The sequence below is a fragment of the Ornithodoros turicata genome, chromosome 1 (genome assembly GCF_037126465.1).
Source record: "Ornithodoros turicata isolate Travis chromosome 1, ASM3712646v1, whole genome shotgun sequence".
NCBI lineage: Eukaryota > Metazoa > Arthropoda > Arachnida > Ixodida > Argasidae > Ornithodoros > Ornithodoros turicata.
In genome coordinates this window covers 75,955,219-75,965,143 of record NC_088201.1, presented here as the reverse complement: position 1 = coordinate 75,965,143, position 9,925 = coordinate 75,955,219, and the positions used below count along the sequence as shown (strand labels likewise).

General features: G+C 42.2%; 2 long non-coding RNA genes across 3 annotated transcripts; one reads left to right on the top strand and one right to left on the bottom strand.

Moving 5' to 3' along the window:
* Positions 1–418: 418 nt before the first annotated feature.
* LOC135378406 (uncharacterized) lies at positions 419–2,455 on the bottom strand. 2 transcript variants are annotated; one of them, XR_010418364.1, is made up of 4 exons: positions 1,901–2,455; positions 1,317–1,411; positions 1,005–1,112; positions 419–489 (listed from the first exon to the last, which is right to left on the bottom strand). It is a non-coding gene; the product is annotated as an uncharacterized LOC135378406 (long non-coding RNA). The 2 variants fall into 2 exon arrangements; XR_010418363.1 differs by lacking the exon at positions 419–489 and having other exon boundaries at positions 581–1,112.
* LOC135378407 (uncharacterized) lies at positions 2,391–5,347 on the top strand. Its single transcript, XR_010418365.1, has 2 exons — positions 2,391–2,420; positions 4,839–5,347. It is a non-coding gene; the product is annotated as an uncharacterized LOC135378407 (long non-coding RNA).
* Positions 5,348–9,925: the final 4,578 nt, after the last annotated feature.

The following is a 9,925-nucleotide window of genomic DNA, read 5'->3' as shown; positions in this document are numbered from 1 at the left end:
CACGGCCAAGACGGGAGAGAAGGCATTTTGGCGTCCACACGAGCACCGGTGAGGAAGCGTTCCAGAAGTCTCTCCATATCGCGTTTGTTGAAAGGTTTACCTTCGCTTGTCGCCATGAGTCCTTCCATGAGAGCATGGAGGCATCCGAAATTATACCAACATTCTTCCGGCTGTGTTTACGCGTCCTTCGAAACTTGCGGATCTAAACGGTTGTGTATGCAACGGTGCGGATCGGATAAGATGTACGCGGATGCTAAAAATCTTATCTGCACAGGGCTCTAGCGGACGCTGCCAGGATCTCAGGGAAATGAGGATGTAACAGCTTTCGCTGTGAAAATACATCAATGTGACAGGCGTTTTCTCGTGACACACGACCTTACCTGGTCGAGCAGGCGACTGCTAAGCATTCCATGATTGGCGCAGCACTTCCATCACTCCATTACGCTAAAACAACATCTGTGCTGCTCTCATAACTTTGGTGCAAAACTTCTGTACAGGATAAAAATAAACACTGTGTATATTATAAAAGACAATACAAAGCAAGAGCTGTATCACCACATCAAATAGTACAAGTAGTATACAAGTTTATTCACATGACGTCATCCGCAGGAGACCGCCACTGTCGCTAGCAGGCAGATTTGCTGCCATCGGCCCTATTGTAGACTTCAGTCAAGCTGTTACCCATATTATACTCACCGTATATCTGGTGTTTAAAACTTGTTGCTCTGTGATTTGTAGAATGTCTGAGCAATTTCCATATTTTTGGTGTTAATAGTCACCTAAAAAGCATAATGCAGCAAACAAATGCAAGGACTAAACATTGCGGGACCTATAGTATGGCGCTGAGGTGACTTCAGTGAATAAACCTTTTACGAACTCAAATCTTGCACTACTACCAGATAGCTGTTTGGGTGAAGTAAGACGGAATGACATAGTCACGCTGTTCTCCATACAATACCAAGGATGTCTCAAAACGACCAAGCACAAAAATACTAGTTTTGTACCGTTTGATGAATATTTTGTCTGCTGCCCACACAGGTTGTGCGGTTCCTTAGCAAGCTTCTGGCAGTCGTTTCTTCTACATCGCACTTCCCTGCTGACTTTCACAGCATCTGAAAAAAAGTTCGATTTCGTTAACCACAAGACAACCATGTAAATGGAAAGCAGTTAGAGTCTTCCACCAACTATATTTGCAATACTTTGTTGACAAAAAATTTAAAGAGGCACCCTCCAGAGTAAGATTAGGGGGCACATCGAACATCAGGAACATTGGAGGACAACACAGTCACACGTCAGTGACAACTGCTTCCCCTCACCTCACAGGGAACTGTTAAGCTTATGTGCAAACAGCTGTTTCGTAGGGTAGGTTACCACTATTTTCATATCCACCGATGCAAGATAGTCCAAGCACCTATAAAAAGAAAAACCCAGTTGCTATGAAACCATGATATGCAAACAAAAGTACTTGCGCAAAATTTTCAGTGTGTAGTTTCACTACCAGCGAAAAATGCAACAACCGAAGTCGGGCTGACATGACAATGAACTAACCAGCATTTATGTTCCGGCATGTCCGCCCTGCAAACCATAACTGTCGACTTTCGTTTACTCAAGACTTCAACAGTCATCGAAAACTCGTTAATCTCGATGGTTAATTAGTGATACCGTATTTGTTTTAGCACAAAGACGAACCAAGGCACTTAATGAAACGTTGTACTGCCGAACATACAACGTTAATCACTACTTTGAATGCAAGTGCAGTCAGGTCAACCCACACTTCCAATATGCTTCAATCGGTGATACGAATAAAGGAAACGATATTCCAATATTATGCCACGCATCTCTACTACATGCGATTTGGTGCACAGAAACAGGCACATACTTTAATGAAGAGTGAACTCACCCCTTAAACTTGGAAAGCCAGAGAACAAAGAAACGTTGTCCACCACAGTACTCTGGGAGCTCTGCTGTGCTCAACAGCTTTTATCACTGGACAGCACGGCGTACGTTCTCGCTATGCTCAAAAATTGCAAGACAAAACGCGCGGGAGATTAGAACTTCGAAAGATTTTCGTATAACAACCAGTGGAATGCAGCCGCGAAGACTCCAACTGCTACCCGTTGCGCGTCCGGAAAGTTTGAAGTTTCAACCGTTGAAACTGAACTGGTTCGAACTGGTTGGATGGATGGATGATGGATGGTGATTGGGTAGACGGGCAGGCGTCATTGCCATTGCTTTAGCTCGTGCTTATTGAGTACTTATTTTTTGTAATATCTTTAATTTCCGTGGCCGTTCATTATAATTGGGTGGTGGAGGTTAAATGTTAAATAACACATATGCCAATCCAGCGGAAGTTACACCAACATCATCATCATTATGCAATCGCCATCGTTGTTGCAGCGACGAGTGTCGTATTTTGTGATGTATGTGTTGAAAATCGCTGTTCTTTTTGCAAACATTTTATCAGTGTCTTTGCTACTGAGCTACAGGTGTGCCTAATATGTAGCGCATTGCCTGTTCAGTGGTTTCAAAGAGATACCATGGGCAGTTTCAAGGTTTTTTGAAGGGTTCTGAAATCCCTGAGTCACGTCAGATTCCATTTTACTGCTGCAGCTGTGTAGCTTGTGGGAAAATGTTATGTGCAGCAACATCTGCTATCTGCTGCCCACAGTATGTGCAAAGTGCTTCTGTGTTTGTGGAGCTATGGTTTATAGTGCTGCGCTGCACGATTCGTCGGCGTCGACTTTTTTATTGACGTTTCAGTGATTCAATAATTTAGTTGCTGATTTCTTTAAGTTGGTGTAGCGGTTGGTGCTAAGGTGTTGGTGCAGGGGAGTTACTTCGTACAAAATTTACATTTACCAGCAACGGTAACGCCATCAGGAACGCTAGTTCAAAAAACATTGCCCCGAACAAATGCGGGCTTCCGTTAAGAAAAAAAGATATATATTCAGTAAAATAAAATATTACTTCACAGCACTTAGATTTTGGTAATGTCTTCTAGTTGTGGATGCTGTCAGTGTATATGCATGTCAGTGAGCCAAAAACACTCGGATCATCATATGTATGGACATTATTTAAATTATCTACATACCTCAGTCAGACTGCCTTCATTTGACTGATCTTTTGTTACAATATATGGGCATACAACTCACATAACATGAAAGACTACATACTATCCATTTGGTCATAATATAATTGGACAAAGTTAATGTGGTCCATTCCTTGCATAGTTTCTGAAGGTTGTTGCAGAGTCCAGTTTTATTACCTCAGTATGATCATTTGCAAACAGATTGTACTTGCTGCTCCACACACGTGTGATGGAAAGTAAGAGAATAAGGAATTTCCTTCATGTATGAGGATCATCCAACAAAAGTTCCTCTGCTGTGATCAAAATAATAAACCCATAGGACAACATTGAAAAAATTTATGTACAGATTAGAGCTCAACGTTACTCCCTAACACAGTCACCTTATTTAGCTGAACATTTTTGATACTGTGATACCAAGTATTCAATACGTTGTCTGTGCCATGCTATGCCCTGTTTACAAAATGAGGCATTCACTTTGCATTTCACCTGATCAATTTGTGTTTCATGATCACTTGCAAATTGGTGACTGCCGAGGGGTGCTTTGAGAGGAAGATGGAACAGCAGATTGGGCAAATTTTCATTGAAGTAGGAATCATCACCTTGAGCACGAGGAGAACGAAGTATACAGGAAGCCCACGAAAAGGAAACTCACGTTTGTGTGTCTCCTGTATACTTCATTCTCCTCATGCTCAAGGTGATGCTTCCTATTTCAACGTTGTACCAGCTCGCTTGTGTACTTTTTCTCTCTTTGGCAAATTTCCAGATGAATTTCTGGAACAAATCCCGAGTCTTTCAAGACGAGTGCAGACAGCGTTGACGTGGTTGTACTGCACCCTTCCAAGTCCTGTGCGTTTTTGTTTCATTGTAGTTTGACGCTTTCCCAGGATCTCGCAGTACATCTGCATTTACTGTCATTGTGCATGTGAGATAATCTACAAGTTGCACACAATGATAGTCCTAAAACATTGTCGGCATAGCCTTTCCAGACGAAAACGCGAGTTTGACCTCCTTCAGAATGCTTTCACCGGGCACCCACCATGACTTCCTATGGTATTTTGTCTCAGCACTTGCATAATGCATCCAGGTTTCATTAATAAAAATTGTTCCAAGAAATTCATCTTGACCGTCTTGATACCATTGAAGGAAAATGCAAGCTGCATTCATTCGTTGCTCTTTACAAACGTTACCGAGCAAATGTGGCCCCCATCTCGCATAACTTTTGTTGCCCATGCTGAAGGAAATTTGTTCTCATTAGTATCAGAGTGCAGTACCAGTGACCCGCCAGTCTCCGTTAACAATTCTCGGAATTTCAGAAAAGAAACGTCGTTTCGTGGTGTTATAGCTGATCTCCCACTGTACTGTTCGTTGTGCAGATTTTCACGACCCTGTATAGAGGACACACCATTTCAATGCCTGTAAAGTGTTTTGTATAAACAGGTGTTAACTGTCAGTGGATATTCTCTAAAGTACTCTTTCACTCTTTTATTCTTTAACGAAAAATAGGATAACTCTTCCGTTCTAGGATAGTCAGACATACTCGGAAATATTACATCCATGCTTGAATGCCTGACACATTAGGTGAACGGCACTCCATTAAACAACATCTGCAGTGCCGGGATGTCACACCCAACTACTACACCATTCAGTTTGTCCTAGTGGTGTTTCCTTTGAATAACAAATATCGGGAAACTTATTTTTGGATGGCCCTCCTAATTCCAGTTCTCTTTCTGCATTTGGCTACATTTTTTAGATTTCTTGTGACGACTCTTGTGGACAAATACCAGCATGGAAGACTTAATAACAATTGGGGTTTACATTGCGAGACAACTGAGATCATGAGCGACGCCACAGCAGTCGGTCTGTGGATTGCCCACCTGAGTGTCCTTAAATGTGCAATGAAAGCTCACCACACAACACACCGTATTTAATGTCCCTTGTGGAAGATGGCATGTCTAAGCAACCTGTATCCTGGCACTAAGTTGCTGCTGTTTTTGGCCGGGTTCGAACCAGCGATCTCGGGATCAGAAGGCGAACAGACTCACTCACCAGGGCCGGTTCATGGACAACTTGAACACCACAATTATGTTAACTCTGCCATCAAGTAATTCAGTTTCCTGCATATGTTTTGTAACAATTGAACTTCAGTTTTGTAAGCCTGAAAGCTAAGCTTAGAACCACCTCTTATAATATAGTGACTGTATTTGATGTGTGAATGTGTTCACACCTCTTAAAAAGCTAATAAAACAAAAATCTTGATGATTTCTAATATGTGGTACATACAAGGCCAGCTACAAGACGTCTACAATTAGACGTCAATTACTAAATGTCTACAAGATGTCTAGTAAATCACTAATTTTAGACGTCTAAATAATGGTAAGACTTTTAGACGTCTAGTCAACGTCTAGTTTGGGCACTATCCCTAAAGTCTAGGGCTAGAACAGGTCTGGACGTCTAGTTGACTACCATGTGTTCCCTGGGATGTTGAAGACAGGCACAACACCAAATTAGAGGGTTTGTGGCATTCGCGATAAATAGAAGCATGATTGCAATGTGAATGCGGGAGTATATAATAAATCATGTAGCATGATTCCAGGAGTATATAATAAATCATGTAGCATGATTCCATAGGAATGTGTTCTCCCATTCTTAAGATTTATCTGTACAGGATATGAGACTACGCAACAAGAGTGCACAGATCACACCAGTGTAAAGCTGCAGTGTCGTCAAACAATTTCTAACAGTCCTGCTCACAGAAATGATGCAGAACAGCATGCATACATTTTAGCTTGAAAGAAAAGCCTTGAGCTTCAGGAGACACAAAAGGGACACTGTTTTTTTGTTTGTTGCTATATTCACACTCAACACCTGAGCACATGGATAAATTCTGTGGCCATATGATAGCTATCAACAACATAAAAGAAGGAGAGCTAGTGTAACATGGGTGCATGTTTACCCTGCTTGACTATGTGGGGTGTGGGCGGTGGGGTGTGGGGTGTGTTCTTGGGGGTTCTGTTATAGTAACACCATACCAATGTAGCAGCTGCTACATTGGAAAACATTCAAGAAGACAGCTGTTCTATTTTGATTTATCCTCTGGTAACAGTAGATCTGCTTTTGTAGGACTGCTTCTGCAAAAGATACTACACAGCAGTGTGCCAAAGGAGGCTGGAGACCTTTTGGAAGCATCATTACTTTTGAGGTTAACTACATGACCAATCACTGACAGTTTTTGTGTATTGTATAAGCACAGATATTCTGGAGATCCTTTCTCAAAAATTCTCTGTTGTGGACTAATTCATCACAACAAATTTGTATTCGTGAGATTTTTGTTTATATTCAGACAATAAATGCTATTACGTAGTTCGACAAGCATGACTGTTTTCATATAGAGGCATGCACTCTCGATACCATGCTCAATTAGTTGAAGTCGCATGAGAACATAAGTGAGCAATGGCGCACAAGGAAAAAAAATCCTTGCTACATTCCACATGCTGGCTCCACTAATATATCTGAGGTGTACTGCAAAAGAGCTGAATTGCATAGGAATCAAGGGCAATGTGTACAGAAACTTTGAGCTCCCTTGCTCACATTGTGCTGCATTTAAAATTGAAATGTAGATCAACTGCAATTACTGCATATAGCACCTTCCAGATAAATATAACAAAACATATAGGCTACATACTTTTCAATAGACGGTATTGCCAATTATAATAGTAGCCAGCTGGTACATGCAACATCAAAATGGAAATGTGGCTGCCATAACTGTAGCATGAGTGCATGGAAATATTGTGCATGGCCACATGACTGTTGTCAACTACGTAAAGAAAGTTAGCTTGTGTTAGCATGGGTGCAGATTTGTCCTGCCAGTGCAGCTGTTTATATATACACTGAGCACACGAGCACGTGGAAGAACGTGCACCTATGTTAACAGTAGCTATCGTTCTTTTACGTTATTGACAGCTACCGTATGGCCGCATAGTTAATTTCTGTGTGCATGTGTTCAGTGTGGATATAGATGACTATATCCACACTGAACACATGCACACAGCAATTAACTATGCGGCCATACGGTAACTGTCAATAACGTAAAAGAACGATAGCTACTGTTAACATAGGTGCACGTTCTTCCACGTGCTCGTGTGCTCAGTGTATATATAAACAGCTGCACTGGCAGGACAAATCTGCACCCATGCTAACACAAGCTAACTTTCTTTACGTAGTTGACAACAGTCATGTGGCCATGCACAATATTTAGTAACACAATACCTGAAGAACTGTTTTTCATTGGTCTCTTCTGCTGTGGCATGCTGAAATAAGTAAAACACACATTTCAGTTTCATCTATGCTTGCATGTGAATCCAGGGAAAATGGAGACCTCGTTCGCTTTTGCTCCGCTATTTTCATAATCTGGGAACGCAAAATCTGCTCAAATTTCGTGTTCATTGTAGTGCAACAACATGCAATATTTCCATGCCTCGATAGTATCCACACTACAGCCGCAAGACGCTAATGCACTTTATGATCAGTCCTATTGCACGGTTAAATGTCTCGGGAGATTAGACACGCTGCAAAGAGACGATAGATACTGGGATGGTTAATAAACATGCCAGTGGATAACGCCCCTCAATTTCTCTATCGGGGCTCGCAACAACCATCTAGCAAGTTATTGCTCCTACTGTACAATGACAGGGGTGCTTACAGTGTGTATCACAGGCAGGAGATGACACTCATAATAAGCGCCAGCACAGCCAGCACTACTTATGCTTTGTTTTTGAAGATACACATTGACGTTCGTCCATCCGCACGCTCTCTTGGTCCATTGATTGGTATCTGGATTTTGTCCAGTTGCACATGTCGATGGCACTCTCTTTGACCACACTTTGACGGTGCTTTTACGTTTACCATGCAAGAGTTTGCAATAGCGCCTTCTAAAAACAACTGCTGCATTTCGTGCCCCCGGTCAAGCGTTATGCCGCTTTTCTTTACTAACCGTGCATTTAAAACGATTCTGCTTAATTTTTACCAGTTAGTCTTCGAATTAGTGAAACATCACCTACCACAACCACTCTACGATAGTTTTTTCAGCACACGTTCAGAGTTGCAACGTACTTAGGCCGACGTTAAACTAGCCCCTCCCCTAGTTTAAAATACGTCCCATTCAAATACATGGGTCTTAAACCGCCGGTTTAAGTAGCTTTGGGTGGATGATCGAAATGGAATATTTGAAGCGAATGTTCGTCCCATTGCGATAAAATCCATCTCCTGTGCGCTTCTAGTAACTATATCAATCAAAACTTACCCAAGATTTGATGAAAAATTCTTCGTGAACCGGGGATTAGGCCTACCGGTCACAACCGCTTCTGGCAGACTCTGGCGAAATGTGCATGCGCCGTGCAGGAAGCTCGCTATGTGCGGTGCCATTGGCTTCACCTTCACAGCAACAGGTGATAGAGCATGGTGAGGTGATCCAGGATTGGCGAAGGAAAGTCTCACGTGATCCATTTAAACCCGACGTCACTAAACTAATGGTTTAAGTAAGTTGGTGAATATGGGTATAAGTGTCGAGAACCAGCTGTTTCTCGTACTTGTAAAGTTGAGACTGGGCCTGTTTCACAAGCACCTGGCACATCTGTTTGGAATCTCAAAAAGCTGTGTGTCAAGGACCTTAACGACATGGATCAATTTCATGTATCTGCAACTTGGGCAACTGCCCCTTTGGCAGTCACGTGAAACTGTAGACCGTTCCATGGCAGAAGCATTTAAAGAGAAATACCATACCACACGTGTCATAACTGACGCTACAGAGGTCAGGTGTGAGGCACCGAGTTCGTTCGTGCTACAGTCAAGGACTTATTCGAGCTACAAGGTGACCAATACATTCAAGGGACTGGTAGGCATAGCACCAAGTGGGCTCGTCACATTTGTATTGGATCTGTTTACTGGCAGTACGTCCGACAGAGAATGCGTCATAAGGAGTGGCTTCTTGCAGATGGACTTCAGTCGAAATGACTCGATCATGGCCGATAAAGGGTTTAAAATAGCAGACCTTTTAGAACCACTGGACGTCCACTTGAACATTCCTCCATTTCTTCGACAGGGCCAGTTCACACAGGCGGAAGTGCTTGAAACTCAGGACATTGCCGCATTAAGGATCCATGTGCAGAGAAGAATCCAGCGTATCAAATCGTTCAACATTTTTGACCGTGCAATCCCCCTTTCTTTGGGCCCAGTGATCAATCAGATCTGGATTGTTTGCGTGATTTTAACCAATTCTCAAAACCCCATTATTAAAAGTGCAGAATAAGTTGATCAAAACTCAAATGCTTTTTGTGAGCACTGACAAGTGCAATTTATTTTAGTCCTCTTATGTTCAAAGCTAAGCAGTCGTGATAAAAAATAAAGCTTGGGAAGTTGACACCAATATTTATTGTGTGGCACTTATTCCTGGCAAATGGTGGGTAGCAATAATTCAAAGTAAAATTGCGTGAGCTTGGATTCCACATGTAACCACTCGTTTTCGGGAAAGCGAACACCATCAATAAGGATAAAATCCCTAGAGTAGACCACGAGGTCAGCCCACTTGAGTCCTGAAATTCCCATCTGTCCGAGCAGTTGGTAGCAGTACTCATGGCTCTTGTTAATGACAGGCTTTCTTGTCCTGTTGGCTGCGGATTGCCCGTCGGGTGTACCCTGTTACCCACTCTTAATAATAAAAGTTTTTAAATCCACGCTAAGAAATCCACTCTTCAAATTCCAATCCTTTGAAATTCAAGCTGTCAAAATAAATCACAATGTGTCTATGCAGTCCAGTGTTAAGCATGGTTTTACAAAAATATT